The sequence below is a fragment of the Camelus ferus genome, chromosome 9 (genome assembly GCF_009834535.1).
Source record: "Camelus ferus isolate YT-003-E chromosome 9, BCGSAC_Cfer_1.0, whole genome shotgun sequence".
In the NCBI taxonomy this organism is placed as follows: Eukaryota; Metazoa; Chordata; class Mammalia; order Artiodactyla; family Camelidae; genus Camelus; species Camelus ferus.
This window is the reverse complement of record NC_045704.1, coordinates 33,051,488-33,073,698: the sequence shown is the minus strand read 5'-3', so window position 1 is coordinate 33,073,698 and position 22,211 is coordinate 33,051,488. Positions and strand designations below refer to the sequence as shown.

The 22,211-nt window shown below is 40.6% G+C and overlaps 1 protein-coding gene and 1 pseudogene across 2 annotated transcripts in view; both read left to right on the top strand.

The window, feature by feature from the left end:
• Positions 1-22,211, top strand: part of LOC116666086 — a 488,237-nt pseudogene that overhangs the window by 63,767 nt on the left and 402,259 nt on the right.
• Positions 20,058-22,211, top strand: part of TOX3 (TOX high mobility group box family member 3) — a 352,301-nt gene continuing 350,147 nt past the window's right edge. For both annotated transcript variants that reach the window (XM_032486307.1, XM_032486305.1), the window contains exon 1: positions 20,058-20,356. The gene's annotated coding sequence lies outside the window, so the exon portion shown is untranslated. The remainder of the gene's footprint in view (positions 20,357-22,211) is intronic.

Sequence of the window (22,211 nt, the reverse complement as noted above, 5' to 3'; positions counted from 1 at the left end):
TCCCCTTAGGAACCCCCATTATGTGTAGATTGGCATGCTTCATATTATCCCATAGGTCCCTTATATTGTTTTCATTGTTTTTTATTTGTTTTTCTCTCAGCTGTTCTGATTGGGTGCTTTCTGTTGTCCTGTCTTCTAGGTCACTTATTCGTTCCCCTGCATTATCTAGCCTGCTTTGTACAGCCTTCAGGTCAGCTCTCATCTCAGCCAATGAGTTTACTAATTCTACTTGGTTCTTCTTTATAGCTTCTCTTTCATTTTTGACATATTTTATATCTCTAAACACTGTTTCTTTTAGTTCCTTCAGTACTTTGATCACTCCTTTTTTGAAATCTTGATCTAGTAGGCCATTAATGTCTATTTCCTTGATTGTGCTTTCAGGGGATTTCTCTTGATCTTTTAATTGGGAGTGGTTCCTCTGCTTCTTCATCTTGCTCTTATCTCTCTGGCACTGTGGCTCAAGGAGTATCAGTCATCTAGTTCTCCTGGAGACGATGTGCTCTTAATGATTTTACTTGAGAGGTCTTTGTGTCTTCGCCCTGTTTAGTGAACTTAGCTTGCTGTTTCCAGAGGCCCTCTGTTGGCACCCTCTTCTGTACTGCTCCCAGGGGTGTTGGCTAGCAGATTGCTCCCCCTCCCAACACTGGGTCAGGAGATGAACTCTTACATGGTGGGCGGGTGGTCACTCCCCCTCCCGATGCCGCAGTCAGATGCTGTGCTCAGGGAGAGGCTGGTGGGCGGATTGTGCCCCCTCCCAGCACCGTGGTCAGGTGCTGCGTTCCTGCCAGGGAGAGGGGGTGGCTGCCCGCCCTCCCCCGGCACTGGTGGCTCCGCTGCTCTGTGCAGCTGCCCGCTCCGCCTCTGGTCGGCACTCCGAAGGCGGGCTCAGGGAAGACCGCAGAATGGCCCCACCCGGCTCTGTGCCAAATCTCAGCTCCTTGTTTGTCTTGGTGGCACAAGTTCTCTGAGGTGCCAGGGCAGAAAGATCCTATCTGCCTCTGGCTGTGAACAAGTCTCATTCCTGCCTAGGAGGTTGCGGAGCCCCCAGGTGCGGATTCAGGGCTCGGCCCCGCCCCCGCCCGGGCGCTGCGCACAGGAGGAGACAGGGACTGTGGCTGCACCCCGCCTCTCTTCTCATGAGAAGCGCCAGTAACGGTGGCACAGGTTTGAGGAGACAAAGGCTACGGCGCCCCTCCCCACAGGGCACACCAGCTGTGTTGCTTTGCTTTTTTTGCAGTTTATGGGGGACCGAGGTTGTTCTGCTTTGTATCCCCTCCCAGCCATGGCACACAGCACCCTGCAGTCCCCCGGGGCTGCCTCAGTGCAGGCACCCCTGTTCTCCGCCCGGCTCAGGTGGCCTGTCCCGGCCCCCAGCTGCCGGCTCACATCTCCGGCTGGGTGTTGCATGGACCCTTTGTGCCTGTTTAACTCAGTTCTGTCGGTCAAGGGGTGCTTGGGGCAGATCTGAGCCTCGGAGGCTCCCCTTCTGTCCCGCTGGCCTCTCCGTTGGACGGGGGAGACCCAGCGAATGAGCGCCACTCCCTCCCTACAGGATCAGTCCCGCATTGTTTTGCTTTTTCTTCTTTCTTTATTCCTTTTCTCCTACCAGATTTTGGGCGTCTTTGTGTTTCAAAGAGGGCGATGTTCTGTCAGAGTTCGGCAGGTGCTCTGGTTGGCTGAGTAGGTCCGTAGATGTGAGTTTTGGTGTATTTGTGGGAGAGGGTGAGCTACAAGCGTCCTTCTACTCCACCATCTTACTTCTCCTCCCTGAATTCTTGCTTAGTCGCTTCCTAGTTTGTGCAAGTTGCTGGAACACTCTGAGCCAGTTTCTTCATCTGTAAAATGGGAATGCAACTAGTAACTGCCTTAGAGGATTGTTGTGATGATTAGATGACCTATTGCTTGGAAAGGACTATAGAGAATACAGTGCCTGGCTCACAGAAGGTGCCCCAGGCATATGACTACAATGGTTATTGTGGTTGTGGTTGTTATTATTATTATTTTAAAGTTGGCTGCACAGAAGAGAAGAAGCCTTGATATTTTGACAGCTCTTGAGGGGAGGAGCCTCATGGGCACACGAGTATTTTCAAACCCGTAGCATTTACATGCCATGTTTTCTAGTTGAGTGTTTTATCTTCGCTGAATTATGATGCTGTAGCGCTTGATTTGAAAGCTATACTTTCAAATGGGACATTCCAAGTAACTACAACTACTTGAAGAGCATTCTCTTATAATCAAGTTCCAGACCTGATGGGAGAATTTGGAAGTGGCCACTGGCATAAAAAGGAGCCTGTGCAGTTTAAAAATGATTGAGTCTGTAGGAAATAAGACCTGGGAGCTCCTGCTGTTGGTTTTTCTATGAGGCAATACGTGCTAAGCATATTGCCTTTGGTTCCTTCAACAGTTGCATGTAAGCATTAATATCCCCACTCAGCAGATGAGAAAAGTGAGGCTCAAAGAAGTCAGGGAACTTGCCCAAAGACACATGGCAAGAAACACGTGGAACCAGAATTCCATTCAAAATTTTCTAATTCTAGAGCCTGAGGTCTTAACTACTCCACGTTTCTGGAAAACACACATTTCACACTCACTGGGTAGTTCTGTGCATTTGGAGGTATGCAGCCCTCCTCAAGGCTTTCCTTGAAATAGATACAAATGGAAAATCCACCAGAAAAATTAACATCAGCATCTCGGTGGATAGCAGAGCTCTGAGAAGCCCTGGTTACCCTCCCGCCTGGAAATCAGCACAGTGTGGGTCCACCTAATCCAATGGAGCCTTCCAGGGGAGGCATTCAGTGCTGCACTTGACTTCAGCCACCCTCTGCAATCTGTGTCTCATTGTCCTCAGCCTATGCAGGGATGGCATGCACGCCGTAGATAAGCAAAGATGGATTGTAAAAAGGGTTCTCCCGTTTCTGCCCCCTCCCTCCTCATTCCCCCTTCAAAGCAAATTGCAAAGAACAGTGCGGTCCTGATCAGGCATTAAAATGTCATCCCAGCACATAGTTCTGATCAACTTAATCCTGGAGTTTGCTGCTGAGGGCTGCATCGGCATGTCAAACTTTGGGTTATGAGAGAACAATGATCTTCTGTGGCTACTGATTTTTTTTTTTTAAAGCACATTCTAATGGAATAAACACATCAATGCCAGAGACAATATTATAAATTATTTCTGTGAACTTTTAATTTCAGGAGGGTAGATGGAAAGTAAGTTTGTTGAAATGAGCTTTTCCTGGTCGGTGGGAGTCCTGTTTCCTTTGGAATGGCTTTGGGAGGCTAAGGAGGCCACTGTTTCCTTTGGTTTTCTTGTTTTTTATTTTTTGCAGTTGTTTTGGAGAACAATTTTCTCTGACATGGAGCTGGGTGTTTTATGGCTTTAAAGAGATATATTGGTTTATTCATCTGTTGCAACTATAATAATATTGCCATTGGAGTCCAACTCGGTAATAAATCAGGCCATTCCTTTCCACTCTATACAAATAATTAAAATAAAAATCGACTGTGCCAGTGAATTTGTTCTACAAGCCGAATAGAATTGGGTGCTATAAGTCTAGATATTTTGGTTGACATAGGACCGTATATCTTAAAAATAAGAAAACAAAAGGTGGAAAAGTAAGACCTTATTTCATTATGTGCAATTTATAACATTTATCTTGAAGATAAAGTTGCCTTCCTCTGCTGCCCATTAACTGGAAGCCAGAATTGGAATACTGTGGAGGACTCATGATATCACATTCTTTCCCTCTCCCCTCCCCTCCATCCTCTTCCTTCTCTTTCTTTTCCTCTTTTTCCCTGCATCATTAAAAAACAAGTTGAGGTTCATTATTGTAGCTCTGGAAATAAGGGCCTTTTATTTATGCATGCACGCTTGCATGTCACATACGTTTTTACTCGTATATATATACTACCTTTTTTCCTGAAAAGAATTAAGGCAGCTCACAAAAACGCATAATTCAAAATAAAATAAAAATGAGTGAGTCAGAAAAATTGGTGGAAAGGGGGAAACTGGTTCAGAAGAATAAAATGAAGGCAGAAGATCAGTGCACACAATGAATGCTATGAAGGCTGGCACATTGTGAGAGGAAGGCCATGCATTTAGCTTGGAGGCTCCTCGTAGGATTAATGCCATAATCTGCAGTAACCATAAGATTAGAAACACATTAATGACTCAGGAGAAGCCAATCTGAGCTTGGTATTGACATTAGAGAGACTTTTCCTCTCTGGATTCTTAAACCAAGAGGGCACCATAATTAAGGGACAAGAGTCTTCAACAACATCCTTAAGAAACACAGCCATACTTATACGTTTACCTCCCTGAAGGCCAATGGCACAGCACCAAGCGGCACAAATATTTCTTTGGTGGCCAAACATGAAGCCTAGACAGACAGTTCCTTCTTGCCCTTGCCTAAGCCAGGAAGAGATCAGAGCATACCCATGCAGTGGTTCTCAAACTTCATTGTGCATAAGATCTACTCAGCAAGTTTGTGAAACTTCCCATATGTAAGGATAAGCCAGGTTATGCTGCAGAAACAAACAGCCCCCCAATTCTCATGTGCTTAAAACAACAAAGGTTAATTTCCTGCTCATGCTGCATAACCACTGTGGGTTGACTGGGGAAGTGGGTAGGATGGAGGTGGGGGTGTCTCTGCTCTATGGCTTTTGCACTCAAGGTTCCAGGCCATGGAAGGCTCCATCTCCATGCTTCCATGATTGCCGTGGCAGAAGAGAGATAGGGGCAAATTGTGTATTGGCTCCCAAAGCTTCCCATCTGGAAGACAGCCATGTTACTTCCCAGGTCCATTTCATTGGTCAGAATGAGTCACCTGGTCATGTGGAACTTCAAAGGAGGCAGGAAAATACAACCTCTCCTTGGGCCTGGAGGATTATAATCTGTATTTTGGATGAGGACCCCAGGTGCTTCCAGTGCAGGGTCTCTGGACCATATTTTGAGAAGCAGTGGTCCAGAGAAAGGACCAGATTATTTATCTCTAAGGAAATCTGCCATAAATATTTCTCTGAATTGGGCTTTAGATATGTGCTGAGTGGTGGTGCATTTGGGGTAACACCCTGACAATACCTGCCCTGTACTATTCTCTGGAAACAGCAAGTACTAAGCCAAAATATGTTTAAGTCATGTATTCTAGAGGGTAGAGGAGAGGAGCCTAATGAAGACACTTGTGATGTCATGATGGTTCCCCTTCCAATGCAAAGTGGACCCATACTTATAGAACACCCGTAGACTGGGCCAAGATTTTCCTCAATAAATAGTTTTGGCTCTGTTATAACACTTACCATAAGGTCACAGAGTTCCATGCCATGGACCAGAAGTTCTCAACTAGGTGTGAGAGAAGGAATCACCTTGAATTTTGGGGAAAAAATAACATGTTTGAAAAATCTAGGCTGGTTCCTGTGTTTATGTATTTTTATTAAAGGTGATTCTGAAGCATCCTCCTGGTTAAGAAGCACAGCTTCTGAGCTGGAAAAAAATAGAAGTTACAAACAAGTCCATCTCTAAAATGTCTCAATGAAGCACCCCTGAAATGCTTGATTATTATTTTGCCACCACCTAGATTTTAAAAATTAAAGTGACGAATGAACATAGTTAAAGATAATTTGGATTGTATTGAAAAGGCTTGACATGAAAAATGTCACCCCTGCTTTCTGGAAGCACTCATGTTTAACTTGTTTATCCTTTCTTCCAGTATTTACACCATAACTGTAAGGGGGTCATACTGCTATTTCCTTACTTGCCACGTGTAGAGCTGGCTCAGAGCAGTGCTATCCAATAGAAATATAACAAAGCCTGAATATGTAATTTAAACTTTTCTAGTAGGTACATTTTTAAAAAGTAAAAAGAAACAGGAAATTAGTTTTAATAATACAGTCAGCCTTCCATATCCACAGGTTCCGCATCCACGGATTCAACCCACTGCTGATGGATTTCCTGATTTTGATCTCTGGTTGGTTGAGTCCGTGGATTCAGATGCAGAACCCACGGATATGGATGGCCACTGTACTGTGCCCTTTTGTATCAGGGACTTGAGCATCGCCAGATTTTGGTATCCCCAGGGGTTCTGGAACCAATCCCCCACGGATACTAAGGGATGACTGTATTTTCATATACTTTAATAATATACTTTGTTTAACCCAATATATCCAAAATTTTATCATTTCAAGGTGTAATCAGTGTACAAATTATTAATGAGATCTTTTATATTCTTTGTGATAAGTCTTTGATAAATGCTGTGTATTCTATACCTAGAACATCTCTCAATCTTCACTGGCCACGTGTGGGTGGTGGCCACCGTTTCTGAGTAGCACAGATCTGAAGCTTTCCTATTGTGGAAATATTTAGCTTTTGTGCAAGTTAAGAACATATTAACCTGTTATTTTGAATAGTTTTCACAAGGCAGTGCTAAAATGTGGTGGATTACAGGACCGGGAGACGTAGCCTTGGAATTTGTCAAGAAAGAAAAGAGTGTAAATTTGGCTCTTTCTTAGATTAATTATTCTTTAGTTTTGGGGAATAGGGATTAACATTTAGAAGAAAAATGTGAGCTAGATGGCACTGTGCTTTCCAATTTAATAGGGCTAAAGCCACAGAAATAACAAAGGGAAAAAAATTGCAAGGGTCACAGTTTACTAGCTTGGGTCAGGTTTTGAGCAGATCTGGGGACTTGATCTCCTCCTCAGGTGCTGTGTTATCTTAGAATTTTTAATCAACTGTTAATATGAGGAGACATTACCCAAATCAGTCAGAAATCCACTCACATTTTAGAAATCCTGGGAAATTAATCTTTGATTTGTCATTTCAGCCTCCCAACATACATTTTCCCTTCTTCTAGTAAAATTAGTTTCCCCATTAAGGCTCACCTCTGTTCTCCACTCTTAGCCCTGTGCTGTGGGAGGTATTAATTCTATGCTGAGTTGCTGTGGCAGAATGCCTAACTTGGCTTGGCCACTCAGAGAATTTTGGTCCTTTGGCCACAGTGATTGGATCAGGGTGGGTACTCTTAAGCCAAGCTAGTTAGATCCAATTAGGAATATCTTGGGGTTTTTGCTTGAGCAAGTCAGGAGAGGCACTTATTGCTCTGGGTTTGAACCTGGAAGGGTGTGATCTTGGAGTGGCCAGGGCCAGCCTGTGAAGCCTGGGAATGAAGCCCACACAATGGGTGGAGATGCTGAAACACAGAGGGATCTGAATCCTGATGACTGTGTTTCAGCCCCAGAATTCGGCTGTGTTTGAAACCAGAATCTAGTCCTGACAAGAGTAAGTCTCCCAGGTTTCTCTCTTTGGCACCACCAAAGACCAATGCACGCTCATAAGCTTTTAGTAACTTTACGCCCCGTTTTGCTGCATTCATCTTTCTCTATAACGACATTTCCCAGTGTGGATTCCTAGGTTCCTAATTCTATAAGATTGCTTTAAGAAAGTGCTTCCATGATCAAATGAATTTGATAAATTCTTAGGCTAGATTTTTCTACTTGGCTATTTCCAATGCACTTTAGCCTATTAAAAGCCCTCCGAACTTCTGAGGTTAAGAAATTTGATTAGCTCTGTTTTTCTAAAACTCCCTTGGCCATGGCACTCTTTTGGGGGGCTAACACCTATTACTGTACTATGGGACACATTTGTCAACTTCTGCTCTAAAAAGGAAGTAATTCTCCTGTTTCCAGTGATTTCAGGGGCTACCTCCAATTGTGGCACCCCTGGAGATGTTTATGTACCATCATTTTGTAAAGGACCATGAGGAGCCATCTGTCTAAACAGATATGTATCTGACAGGGAAAATGTAAGTAATTTAAACACACCTTTAGATTGCTAGGTAACCAAATTAGAACAGACCTGATATTTAGACCAGGCAGATTGGTTTAGATGTTTATTCATCCATTCCGTTATTTAGTCATGAACTCAACAGATGTATTGAGTGACTACTTTGTTACAGGCCCTAACCTTCAGGAGGTAATGACTCAACTTGCAATACTCCTGTTACTGCTCTTCTGGTCCTTTCCTATCCCTAATGACCACTGATGCTGATCTAGCTTGGGCTGACACGTAACTGTATGCCAGACAGAACTGAGTTACTCATCAGGAAAAGTAGATAGCACGGTCATAGGATCTTATGTTGATCTAGCATTTGAAATGTTGAGTTCTTTCAAAGATGCCATCTTATTTAACAAAAAATTTAGGAGAAAGATAGAGCAGCTGTTTTTAACATTTATTCTGCATAAAAGAGGAGAGGTCTGGAGAAGTTCAAAGGCCAGCCCAAGGCCACACTATTTTAACATTCAAAATCGGACTTGGGATCCAGGCCCTGGATTCCCAGGGTTTCCTTTTCCTACTGACCAGTGCCATTTATCATTTGCTCAGTTTACTCCAATACCTAGGATGTGACAAGTAGGATGGAGACCTCTGTCATCAGTATATAGTAGCCACTGGCCTCATGTAGCTAATGAGCCCTTGAAATCTGGCCACTGCAGCTAAGGAACTAAATTCTGAATTTACTTAATTCTAATGAATTTAAGCTCAAATGTAAAGACTGATCCTCAGTAAGTATCGGGAAACTTTTAAACATGTTTGAAATAACATGAATATATGAATCTACTTTTTCTAACTGTAAATTTTATATCTAAATATAGATCCTGTTTTTTTAAATGAAATTGTCATGTCTCAATTGAGATGTAAAGTATTTGTCATTTCAAAAATGTAGCATGAAAAAAACATAAAGTATCTCAATATTTATTTGTTGAATAATTATTGTTAATTAATTATTAATTATAATAATTATTAGTTAAATTGAAACTGTTATGGATATATTGGGTTAAGTAAAAATATTTTACTAAAACGGCTTCCACCTAATTCTTTTCCCTTTTTTGGTTGTGGCTACATAAAGAATATATAAAGTCACATACATGACTTGCACTCTATTTCTGTTGGACAGCACTGATATAAAAACTATGTTGGAGGGCACTGAGTGTCTAGCTGCAAAATTCTAAATTCCAGTGAAATGGGTGGAGGGATAGCATAGAACTAGAATTTGGAGGATGGCCTTGGAAATTACAGGTTTGGTTGTGTGTTCTGGCTCTGATATATCCTAAAGGACTTCTTGAAAACTGTTTCCTTACGTGTAGGTTAGGGATGATGTTACCATCTAGTTCATTGACTTTTTCCATAAGCTAATACCCATATAACACAGTCTAGTATTAGGCAATGTCTAAATGCTCATTACTTTGTTAGTAATAACGATAATTATAATAATACTATTGGCATAAAATGTAAATGGAGTACTCAGGCTTAATAAATGATGGCCTTCTCTCCCCTGGACTTTAGTTTTTTGAGGTGTCGTCCTCTGTTGCAATTCATTGCACTGGACTGCATTAATCATACCCTGTTTTGTTCTTACTGACAGTAATGAATAGTAACTGATACAAAGCAGCCTGCTAGGTCACTGATGAGGTGGCTACAAATGCTCTTTTCCAAAGCAGTTCTTAATTACCTTTTGTATGTGAAATGCCATATGCTGTAATTCTTCTGGCTGGAAATCTGCTCTGGGTTACGATGTCATGCTAGTTTTTAAACAATGTCTCTGGTTGATTTCTCCTCTGCAAGTCCCAGGGAGAAGTTTGATTTAGTTGTTTTTCCTTATAATTTTATATTTTAATTGGGTGACTTCCTAATTTTCTTTTTTTCCTTTTCATTTTCTTCCCCCTATTATTATTTAAGTCAGTGACTCAAACTTTGCTTTGAGTGTTGGGACTGGTTGTGTGCTGAGTTACGTGAGGACATCAGAACTCTGAGTGACAGTGATGTTTAAACACCTGGCTTAGGCTATAGATGTAGCTCTGTCATATACAAACACTGTTTTTAGGCCATCTGATAGTAAACTACTATCAAACATAGCAGAGTTTCATAGCTTTTAAAAGTCTGTGAAATGCTTCCGTTTACCTGAAGGTCAGATTTTTAGCCTCCTCAACCATCCAGGACACATCTGGAAACACAGGTGTAAGTGAAAAAGACCTTTTAGTTGCTTAAAAACACAATTATTGCCAAGCACAGTTCTTTATCCAGAAGGAGGGGGCAAGATTTTTCCAAAAGGCACTGACTTATTGATGAATCTAAAACAGGGGCTGGCAAACTTTTCCCTTAAAGAGCAGATAGTGAATATTTTAGGCCTTGCAGCCCATGCAGTCTTGGTTGCAACTACTTAACTTTGCCTGGTGTGGAGTGAAAGCAGCCACAGATGATACAGAAAGGAATGAGCACGGCTGTGTTCCAATAAAACTTTATTTACAAAGCAAAGCAACCAGCTGGGTTTATCTATGGGCTGTAGTTTGGCCACCCCGATCTAAAATATAGTAGCAGATTAAAAGGAGCAGGGTGGAGGGAAGACAGCAGGAAGGAGCAGCTGTTGAACAGAAGGAAGGATAAAACGATATCTTCAAGGTGGACAGAACCTTATAGAAAGTGCATCCATCCAGGGCCCTTCCATGGAGGAGAGAAATGGTCCTGGGAGCATAACAACATGATTGATGAGATGGCTTCACATGTGATAAGTGAGATTCATAATGATGACCCCACATCCTCTAGGAACTCTTAAAACATATTCCATATATTCTGATTACAAAGACCGAGAATTAGGGAACATATCTGAGAGAGTTATACCAAAGAGATGAAAATAGAAAAAGGCATTTTTGTACTTAAGATGGTAAGCATCATGAAAAACTCATGGAATTCTCCATTTCTGAAATCTGTGGCTCTTGAAGTGGTACTACATTTTTTATCTTTTGCTCTTTAAGCTTGAGACTTGCTAACAAAACCAGCTTTCTGCACCGGTCTTTGGCCAGATTCTCTGTGGGGTGTAGGAGAACATTCAAAATCTACATTACCGCTCTTTTTAAAGCAATCTATGCAGGATGATAAAATGTACTTTATGTACTTGCAATCCATGCTGACTGCTGAAAAACAGTGTTCTCCTAGGAGGAAGAGTATCTTGGACCACTCTTGCTAACTTGGGGGGAAATTGATTGTTTCCAGCTTGGGACCCTGAGAATACATCACTTTCAGCAGTACGGCTGCCGCTGAGTTGATGCCTTTGAGAATTTTTCCAATACATCCCAGGACTTTTTTAAAGGAAGGTAATTCTGTGACTCTCCATTCAACAGATTCTAGCTCCCCCTTTGCTCTGAATCATTCTGTATTTATCATTATTGATAAATAACATCAATAATGGCTGGGATTTATTCTATTTCTCTCTTAGATATAGTGTATGTTCACGTAATAAAATATGAATTTGTACAGACAGGTTAGAAATGTTCCTAGATTATTTATAAAGCCTCTTGGGGTTTCACAATTAGGGGCTGACCGTCAAGGAAAAGTAAAGATAAAAAACGATTTTAAAAGATAACCTGACTTTATGCGTTGCAAAAGTGTTTCCTTCCTATCGGTGAGTTTATTCTGACTTTGCAAGAATATTCAAAGTCTTGCATGAAGTTCGTACTGGGGGTTTCAGAGCCAGATTTCACAAGCACAAATCTTGTTTCATAGCTTATGGCTGTGTGCTGTTGGGTAAATAACTTAACCTCTCTAGACTGGTTTCTTTGTAATTTGGAATGTGTAAAAAAAAATTTAAAAATTAAAAAAAAATTTTGGGGGGGAGGTAATTAGATTTATTTTACTATTTGTTTTAAATGGAGGTACTGGGGATTGAACCCAGGACCTCGTGCATGCTAAGCATGTGGTGTACCACTGAGCTGTACCTTCCCTCCACTGGAACCTGTAATTTTGTATCTTTCAGGGTTGTTGAAATGCTTAGCACAATGTAGGGCTGCCAGGTATAGTTGTGTAGATTGTGAACTGAACAACTCCAGTGGGCTCCCATTACATAGACTACAATGCAACGTGGCAACTTTAGTACAAAGTTAGTGCTTGACAGATATATAAAGCCATTATTATTGCTATTATTATTATTATTATTGAGAAACCCAAGGCACACGAATGTTATGAAACCTGTCTATGATTATATACTTTCTGTGAAAAAACCATCATCATGTGGCAACAACTACTAGGCATACATTGTTATCAACATTCTGGTGTGTTTCATATTAGATTTCAATTGTTGGATTAAACTAGCCAATAATTATCTAATAAAAGCTTGGACTAGATTTTTGTTTTCCTGTGAATTTGGTTCATCTGTGACTTGATTCCAGAGTTTTCTTCACAATGACTCTTTAGCCAGTTTATCCTATGCCTAGTGTCCTATTATTCTCTGGAAAGTGGTGCTCTGTCTGTTCATTCATTCATGAAATGCTGTTATCACCTTGTGTGTGACACTGTTCTAGGCCTAGAGATATGAAAATGACTAACATGGTTTCTCAAGGATCTCACAGACTCAGACATAAGCAGTTCATCAGAGCAAGATGAGAAATGTCTGGGGAGAGTGAGTCTTTAACTCATTCATTCATTGTTTTTTTCATTCATTTATGAAACAGATGCATAGTACTGATGATGACCTAGGCACTGATGTTGTGGTAGTAATAGAATACCAAGTGTCATAAGACTTGGTCCCTCCCCTAAAAGAGCTCAATAGGCTTCCTGGAGTCCAGGAGGCAGGGCAGGTAAGAAAGAGTGCTGGGCAGACAAGGAAGGGACTGATGTTGCAGGCAATTTGAGGAAAATCCAAGTGCCCTGGATGGGGCTGAAGACTTGATATCAGCCTGGTGTTGGTGATGATGTCCAGCCATACAATTGACAACTCCTGTCCTCTTGGCCAATGCTCTTTCCACCTCTGAATCTCAATTTCCTCAACTCCCCGAATGAGAACAATAACCTTCTTCCAATGAACAACCCTGAAGATTTTTGAGAGTCCCAAAGGAGGTAAGTATGTGAAATTTCTTCAGAAATTGGAAGGAGTGAAGTGTTAGTTAAAATAGAAGTTATGTCTATCAATTCCCATGAAGGGTCCCTTGATTAGGTTACCCTGAAAACCTGAGGCAAAGACTTGGGAACAGGTGCTCCCAGGAAGGTGGAGTAAGGGGCCAGGGAGAAGCCAGCAGGGAAGGAGGAGAAGTCCCCTGAGAGAGTGCAAGTGAGGTCACTGCTTGGACAGGGGAGGTCTGATTCAACTAGGATCTTCTAGAAGCAAAGAGAATGCCTCCCAGAAAAGTCCATCCAATTGATGGGAGATGATTTTTCCCCCCATTGATTCCTGTTAGTCTATTTAAGAGCCTGTGTCTGGAAAACAATGGACAAAAGGCCTGACAGTTACCTAGAGGATGCCCGTAGTGTTCAGATACCTGGTTCGGTTTCCAGCTTCTGGCTGTAATGCGCCTCTTAGTTATAGGAACATATTCTCCTTTTTCATTTTTTCTCTTCTCACTCTTATTAATAGGATGCCTGCTGAGTAAGAGCCACCCAAATTAGTGCCATGAATTTGTTAGAAGTCTTCCCCCGCCTCCGTTTCGATGTTGCTTCCTTTGAGGTCATCTTTCTCATCCCCAAACATTCCCATAGAGCATTGGTCTGGCCAAGAATTATATTCCTAATCAAAATGGAATCTTCTGTAACCAAACCATGATTAGATAGTCAAACAATTTTTTGAGTTCAAGTTAAGTCCCTTATTAAATAGGGAACAATACAGTGGCTTTATGTGAATGGTGCCTGGAATTCTAAATTCTGAAAGTCTTTTGAGGGTTTGATAAATGTGCACTTTATCATAGTAAAACATGCTAAAAGTCATGTAGAATTTTATAAATATATATATATGTGTATATATATATATATATATATATATATATATATATATATATATATATATGCCTCCTACCGGGCCTTGATCATCCAGCAGGCCTAACCTATCAAAAGGATGCTAAAAATAGTCTCATCCACAAAGAGGTTCTGAAGTATGACTTTTGATAAAAAAAAAAAAACCTAAAAATTCTATTATTAGACTTTGCTGTAATTTGGTAACTTCTACGTTAAAGAAATCTAATTTTCAAATTCTCTGATTAAGTTTGTTTCTTTAGCATCAGAATAATATGTTTGAATTTTTAGGATTTAAATTAAGAATGTTTCCAGTCCCAATTCTGTGCTAGACACCTCTCTATAAACGAAGGTACTGCTGTTTTCAAGTGTAGTATCTTTGAAGGTGACTACAGGAAGGCAGGAAATTTAGGCCAAATGTGTGACCCAATTACCTGAGTTTCTGAATGTGGCAGCTGTTCATGACTTTAGCTGTTTCAACTGAAACAATTAGCCACAAGTCCTCATTCTGAACTCTTCAGCGTCCCTGAGTAGACAGTTATCTCCCCTAATTAACGGAGTAATCTTCAGCAAGCCACTTTAGAGATGGAAAATTGAAGGTCAGGGTGGAAAATGTCGATAGCAATGCTTTCCTAATATCTGTAAAGCACCTAGTATGGTGCTTCGCGTGTGGTGTGCACTCATTCAAGAGGTATTTTTGAGCATCTGCCGTGTGCCTGGCATTGTTCCAGAGGCTGAGGTTACAGGGTGCCCGTGGCAGACAAAAGCTTACATTCTGGTGGAGGAAGACAGACAAAAGCAAGTAAAGGAATAAGGATTTCAGGGGGTGTAATGGAGAAGGGACTGGGGATGACTTCTGAGAATGAATGTCCAGGGTAGTTTCTCTAAACGGGGGGGAGCATTTGAGCAAGACCTAGTGGCAATGGGTCTGTCCTGGGTGGCAATGGGTCTGTCCTGGAAATATCTGGGGACGGAGGGAATATCAACCCAGGATCCTAAATTAGGCATGAGCTTGGCGTCTCTGGAGGAGAGAAAGAAGGCCTGCAGAGAGGCTGGAAGCTAGATTGTGAGGGGCCTGGAAGATGCTGGTTTGGAATTTGCTTAAAGTTTGATGGGAACCTATTATAATATTTTAAGCGAGGGAGTGACTTGATCTGATTTAATTTGTTTGCTTTCTTTTCTTTCTTTCTTTCTTTCTTTCTTTCTTTTTCTTTTTCTTTTTTTTTAAGATGACTCTGGATGCTATGTGGAGAGTAGTGTCTGGGTGGAGAGTAGAACTGGGGAGGCCAGGTGGAAGGCTGTCATAGTATTTCAGACAAAGTGTGATGGAGGTGGGACTAGAGAAGAAGAGTGAAAGATCAAGAGACAGGACTTAATGAGGAAAATGGATGGAAAGGAGAAAAGCAAGGATAGTTCCTAATTTTTTGTTTGAGGAACTAGATCAGTAGTGGAGCTGTTTTCTGAGATGGGAGAGACATGGAGAGAAGAGTAGGTTGGGATGGGTTTTAATGTATATAGGTAGAGATGATGACTCAGTACAAGTTTCCCAGAAGAAGATCATGAGATGTGGACTGGAGTATAACTAGATTATTTGGGAAATAATCTCAGGGGACACTGTTACAGGAGCAGGGAGGTGAGGCAGGGAGGGGAAGGCAGCCAATCCAGGATACATGATCAGGCAAGTTACCACTGTGGGCAGGTTTCCCTTGGAGAACTCTGGGGGTCAATGTGAAACATAACACCACAGCATTATTCCACCTGAGTGGCAAGAAAGCTGGGTTTCCCCCCTGCAGCCATTGATTGAAGGCTGTTCTTGGGGGAAAAAGTTTCCTGGCACCTCTGGCCTGCTATGTGTACAGGTAGAGCAACCTCTATCCATCAGATAAAGCCCTTAGCTAAAGAGATGCAGGTGCTGGCAGCTGGAGATGTGTCCAGACAGGGATATGCGTAGCACCTGCTACCATGTCAAATGGGCAGATGGACCCAAGCCTCTCAGGTGAGAGGTCAAGACTGCGCCATGTATAGAGAATATTTAAAACCATGGAATTAGAAAAAAATCACCTACAGATTGTTTATGGATAGAGAAGAGAAAGCCCTAGAGCTTGATGTGCCAATATTTAGAGATGGCTTTGATGAAAAAAATTAAAGAGTAGCCATTCAGGTTGGAGGAAAATCAGCAGAATGTAGTGTCATTGGAGCCAAGAGAAGGTTTTCAACAGCGATCAGGTGTTCAAATGCCACTAAGCACTAGAGAAGCCATGGAGAGAGAAAAGTGGATGTCATGGCTCCTTGGTGCCACTTACAGCAGACACTTAATACTTAATTTCATTATTGTGATGATTAGATCCTGAAAGATCACATTTAGATTATTTTTTCTTCTGAGCTGCTTTTTGGAACCTTATGAAACAGGATCTCCATATTGTGTCCCTGGAAGGTGTAGAATTCATTCCCTTGAATTCCTAGCAGGGAGGGGTCTATAAATCTTGATTGAATGGTTAGTCTTGGTTAATTTGACGAATCTTTCTTTCAGAATCAGGACTTTTCTTATAGCAGGAAATTTCGGGACAATGGGAAGAGAAGATGTCTTAATAAAACACCTGTACCTTTGAGATTTCTAGTAGCAACTTAGTTCTGGAAAATGTATGCAGTACTCATATCAAGGGTTACTGTAGAGCCTGCATTGCGGAAATAGTCTGATGTAAAAGTCTCCCAAAGAACAGTGACTTGGGTTTCTTAAACAGTACTCTTCCATCAAGGCAAGGCTCCTCCTAAGAACTTTTAGGTTCTTTTTTCTTTTTTAAATTGAGGTATAGTTGAGTTACAATGTTGTGTCAGTTTCAGGTGTACAGCAAAGTGATTCAGTTATGCATATACATATATTCTTTTTCAGATTCTTTTCCATTATAGGTTATTACAAGATATTGAATATAGTCCCCTGTGTTATATAGTATGTCCTTGTTTATTTCATATATAGTAGTGTGTACATCTTAATCCCAAACTCCTAAATTATCCCTTCCCCTCACTCCTTTCCCCTTTGGTAACCATAGTTAGTTTTCTATGTCTGTGAGTTTAATGAGTCTTTTTCTCGTCTGTAAATAAGTTCATTTGTGTCCTTTTTTTTTTTTTGATTCCACATATAAATGATGTCATAGGATAGTTTGTCTGATTTAATTAACTTCACTTAGTATGATAATCTCTAGGTCCTTCCACGTTGCTGCAAATGACATTATTTCATTCTTTTTTATGGCTTAGTAGTAATCCATTGTATATATATATCACATCTGTTTTTTTACAATTTTATTGAAGTATAGTCAGTTTACAATGTGTCAATTTCTGGTGTATAGCACAATGCTTTAGTCATACAGGAACATACATATATTCATTTTCATATCTTTTTCACCATAAATTACTACAAGATATTGAATATAGTTCCCTGTGCTATACAGTATAAACTTGTTGTTTATCTATTTTATATATATCACATCTTCTTTGTCCATTCATCTGTCAGTGGACATTTAGGTTGCTTCCATGTCTTGGCTATGGTGAGTGGTGTTGCTCTGAACTTTGGGATGTGTGTGTCTTTTCAAATTAGAGTTTTTTCTGGATGTATGTCCAGGAGTGGGATTGCTGGATCATCTGGTAACTTGATTTTTTAGTTTTTCAAGGAATCTCCGTACTGTTCTCCATAGTGGCTTCAACCAATTTACATTCATACAATTTACAAGATGTTAGGCTCTTAACATTTTTAAACCATGCAGTCAGAAATATCAGGCATTTGAGATCCACAGTATCTAGGAATGTACACTAACTGGCCTTTCTTTGGATGTCTACCTGCAAAATGAGGTTTGAGGAAAGACTTCTTTTCCCAAACCTGAGAGTTTGTTTAGGTCACATAGGGAAATGTTAATATTATACAAGTGAAAGGGTTCATTGAACACTCCCCCAGCCTCTCTCAAATTTACCACTTCAAATGTATTATAAATCCATACAAGTTCCTCTTGGCCTTGGAGCATGTTCCAGGCAGACCATCTGAGCTATTTTAATGCCCTCTCTTTATTGTAGTCTTTCAAGAAATGTCATGATCACATTCCTGTCATAAGATGGGGAAGAGGAGCCAAGTGGAAAGCTAATCGTTAAGACCAATTTGTCACTTTTGGGAAACCTTAGTTGAGGTCGCCAAAGTGAGTTATTAAACAATTATTCAAAGCTAAGTACTGAAATTCCCCAACACTATCCAGGATTTAATTTTTTTCAGTTCAGATTAGAGGAATGCTTCAGATCATTTCTGAGCACTGAGCTCTGACAGATGCTTTTGCTGTTTCTTTGAGCTTTTGTATTTCTAAAGAATCCTACATCATGTTTCATGCTTCCATAGCTAAGACTTTGTCCTTACCTTCATGGAGATAGATTTGGTTTGAAGAGATGTGTGTGTGTGTGTGTGTGTGTGTGTGTGTGTGTGTATTTGTGTGTGTGTATGTACATATATGCATATTTGTGATTGCATGTAAATTATATAAAAAATTTTTAATGAAAACAAATCAGCTGTCTATTGCCCACTGGGCTATATACTATTTTGATTGGCTTTACAAGTTGTGTTGCAGTTCTATTTAAAAATGTCAAGAGTCACAGATCATTTTCAGTATTTTGAGTCATGTGTGAAATGAAAATTATCTTCCCTCAACACCTTCCATGGCTCCCAGCACTTTTCATTCTCCAAACCTGTTTCTGATGCTATTCTTGCAAATACAGTGTAGCTCAAGCTGCAAAGACATACCTGCTCAATCTCTTCTCCTTTCTGCCATTCCATGTTATGTGTTGGATTTTGATGTCTCCAAAAGGGTGAGAAGAGGGAAGCTGATGGAGGAAATGTTGGGGCTGTAGTTTAGAAGCTGTGGGGACAGAAGGAAGGGTGATTGTTTTTCTGTCAGTTGGGTCATAGAGTTGTGCCATAGAAAATAAAGGAGAGTTAATTTCTTTGGAGCTAATTTCTTTGGAGCTAACTAACCTCTTTGGATTCAGAGACTATGTATGTGTTTCTAAATCAATTTCACTTAATGAAACAGCTAGAATCAGTTCCTTCTGTCTTTGAGTCTGTGGTCTTCAATCTTTGGTTTACAGTCTTGTAGACACTGTAGGCCTTTTGTGTATCTTTGTGGGCATTTTATTGGGAAGTCTGGAGTATGAATATCTATTACCCACCATGCCAACCTGGAAGTCCATGGGAAAGATAGTAAAACCTTTTAGACGGTATGTGGTGCTCTGTTTCATCTCAGACCCTACTGCAGAGAAAACTGTGCTGGAAATCAGAATTGAAATGAGATAAATACTGCATTTATCTAATTTCATGAGAAACTTTGCACACTGAGACAAAGAATACATTTTTTTTCCAACATTGTGTTCAACCTTGTGTTAACGAAAAGGTTGAATTACAGATATATGTAGCTTTTTTCAAATGTCTCTGATTTTTAAGGACTCTCCTGATTGTTCATTCAAATTTTTTTTTGTATCTTTCTATCTGCAGTGTTCCTCATTAAAAATCAGGATATGGGAAATGATGGGAGAGTTTAAAAGTTTAAAGTACATTCAAGAGTGCTCAAATATTTCACATACTGAGTCTTTATTTCTTCCTGCCTCGAAAGGTGCCTCTAATTGTGGCCCTTTGTTCCTGTGTTTTTTGTTCAAGGAATACCCCCCATATGCCAAGCCCTTGAGGCCTGCCCCTGGCTCACACTAAGAGAGGCTCTCCCATGCTGGCGATCTGTGGACGCTCTAGGGAGAATGCATGGTATGAAATGATCAATCACAAAACCATTTTGCTGTCATTAAAACCTCTTTGTGAGTGATCACTGTTCTTTCTTCACATGAGATAAAAATTAAAGACAAGTTGAATGAAAAATAATTGCTCTCCATTTCCAAAGGGGGAAATGAGGAAAAGAGGAAAGGAAACTTTCTCAAAAAAAAAAAAAGCAGAAACTTTCATTGAAAAGCACTTTAAATTTTCCTCAGATATTCCAACATGTTTTCCCACCTGCCCCTCTCCCCGACCTACACCCCAGGATAGGATTCATTTAAGCAAGCAAACATTTTAGAGTGTTCCACTCAAGCCCTTGTTTTCCAGATAACACAGGCTGCTCTGTGTTTCTCCATATGCCTGCAACATCTGTACTCTGCACAGACCATGTCACGGTGAAATATGGCCGAGGCAGATTCCAGAGTTCTCTCAGCCAAATATGGATACGAGGGCTCATAACCGCAGTCACTGGCAGACACCCTCACATAAACCCTAGACTCAGGAGGGAGCCTCAAAATAAGAGGGCTTAGGAGGCCATGTTAGCTCTCTAACAATTTAAGAATTCTGAAACATTGTCTCCTTGAAGCTAGCTAATCGGGCAGCTGGGTTTGAGTCTGTTTTGGAACCAAATGACCAAATACAGTGAAAAAATTTGATGAAGCCTGATGAAGGGGGGGGTCTTAAATTTTTATTTTTTCCCTTCAAGTCATGCAGATTTTCTACCACAGGCAAGGATTCGCCTTGAAAGGAACGATCTGGTTGAGAGATGAGAAAGCTGAAGGAAGGAATGTCTTTCTATGTCTCAGGTAAGAGACTTCTGAACCTCAGTTTCTCCATCTGTAAAGTGACAGGGTTGGACCATGTGACCCTCACTTTGACCAGTTTGGATGCTAAGTGTGATTTCTCAAGTAATGGTGTGAACTGGCCAAATGCCATATGGTAGGGGGGCCTTCAAATGGAATTTAAATCACTTAAAAACACATTTTCTATCATTAAAACCTCTGGGTGAATGAACCCTGTTCTTTCTTCACTTGAGATAAGATATTAAAATTTTCTCCTTATGAGTTTCAACAAACATATTGTAATAAGATTGAAAAATAGAAAAATGGGAGTTGGTGAGCACATGTGTGTAATTCTACCCCCAGAAGAGTATTGGTGGCATCTTCGTGTATTTTTCCCAGTACTTTTCTACATATCAGATGCTGTATATGGTTGTAATTACCTTGTCTAGAGCTATTTTGTACCTTGGGTTGTCTCTTAACATTATAATGATTTTCCTTATTTGTGCATATCCTTCCTAATTGTCTTTTTTTTTAATTTATTTTTTTAGGGGGGAGGTAATTAGGTTTACTTATTTATTTATTTATTTTTAGAAGATGCACCGCGGATTGAACCCAGGACCTTGTGTATGCTAAGCATGTGCTTTACCATTTGAACTATACCCTCCCCCCACAATCGTCTTTTTAGTAGCTGAGCAGATATATTTAATTATTTCCCTGTTGCTGGGAAATTCATTCCAGTTTTTACGCTTACAAATAATATTACAATAAATAGCTTCCTTCCTATGAACTCTGGTTTTCCTCCAAGTCAATCTCACTTCAAAGAAAAAAAAAATGAAACTGTTTGGTTGTCCCCTAATGCAGAACTCTGGCTGATCCCATGTTATACAAACTCTGTTTTATCTTTGTGTTTACAGTTACGCACGATGATGTTTGTCAAATGCTTATGGATTTGTTTGTGCAATCAACCCCAAATTAGATCTGCTGGTCCCTTGAAAAAGCTAACTGGGCTCAGTTGGATAGGAAAGGCTTGTAGTAGAATGATGTTTGAAAAGACTAACATAAAATATGCTGTGGGCCTCATGCTGTAGGGAGGATGTATGTCACCAGCTTCTTCTCATTACTACTCTTCTCAGTGGCAATCTGATTGTCACCCCCTAGGATCTGGGTCCCCAACTTGTGGCAGAGGAGATAACAAATGACCAGTCCAACAGCAATATCATTCCTGCTTCTCTCCAGCCGGCAACAGTTCCTTGCCATTAGTACAACCACTGAAGAGTGTTAAATCTCTTAGTGCTGTGAAAATTGGTATTAAAAGAAGTACTTTAAAAAAGAAATGGGAGCTTAAGAGCTATAATAAAAGAATAACCCTTAAAGCAAGTCAATTGGAAAGCATAATGAAGTTGATAGTGGTCTTTTTAGTTTAGTCATGAATTTGTTAGAGAAAAAAAATGACTTTTCTGAAAACCACCATCTGTGCCCTAAGTAGATCCATTAACACTGCTAAAGACACTGAGAAGGTTACGCTCGCTGCCACGGCTTTTCACCCCCATTGCATTTTAATTTTACTGCATTCCCTGTTCAGGTTTTTCCAAGTCTCATCCAATTGCCCATGCCAGAAGGCTCTTGTTACTCCCTAATGGATTGTGATCTTCAGGGTGAACTTTGCCTCTTGAAACAAGAGTCCCCTGTGTTACTCAGACCTCTAAGTGTTGACAGGCCTGGCAAGGGACTGGAGGCTTTAATTCCATTTGCTTAACACGGCTGGATGTCAAATTGTGTTAAACTGGCATCTAAGGGACAGGGCAGAGTTTTTGGATGGAGTTACGCTTTGGTACGTCAAATTCAGGTTTATGCTCTTTAGCTGTAGAAATGCTCTGAA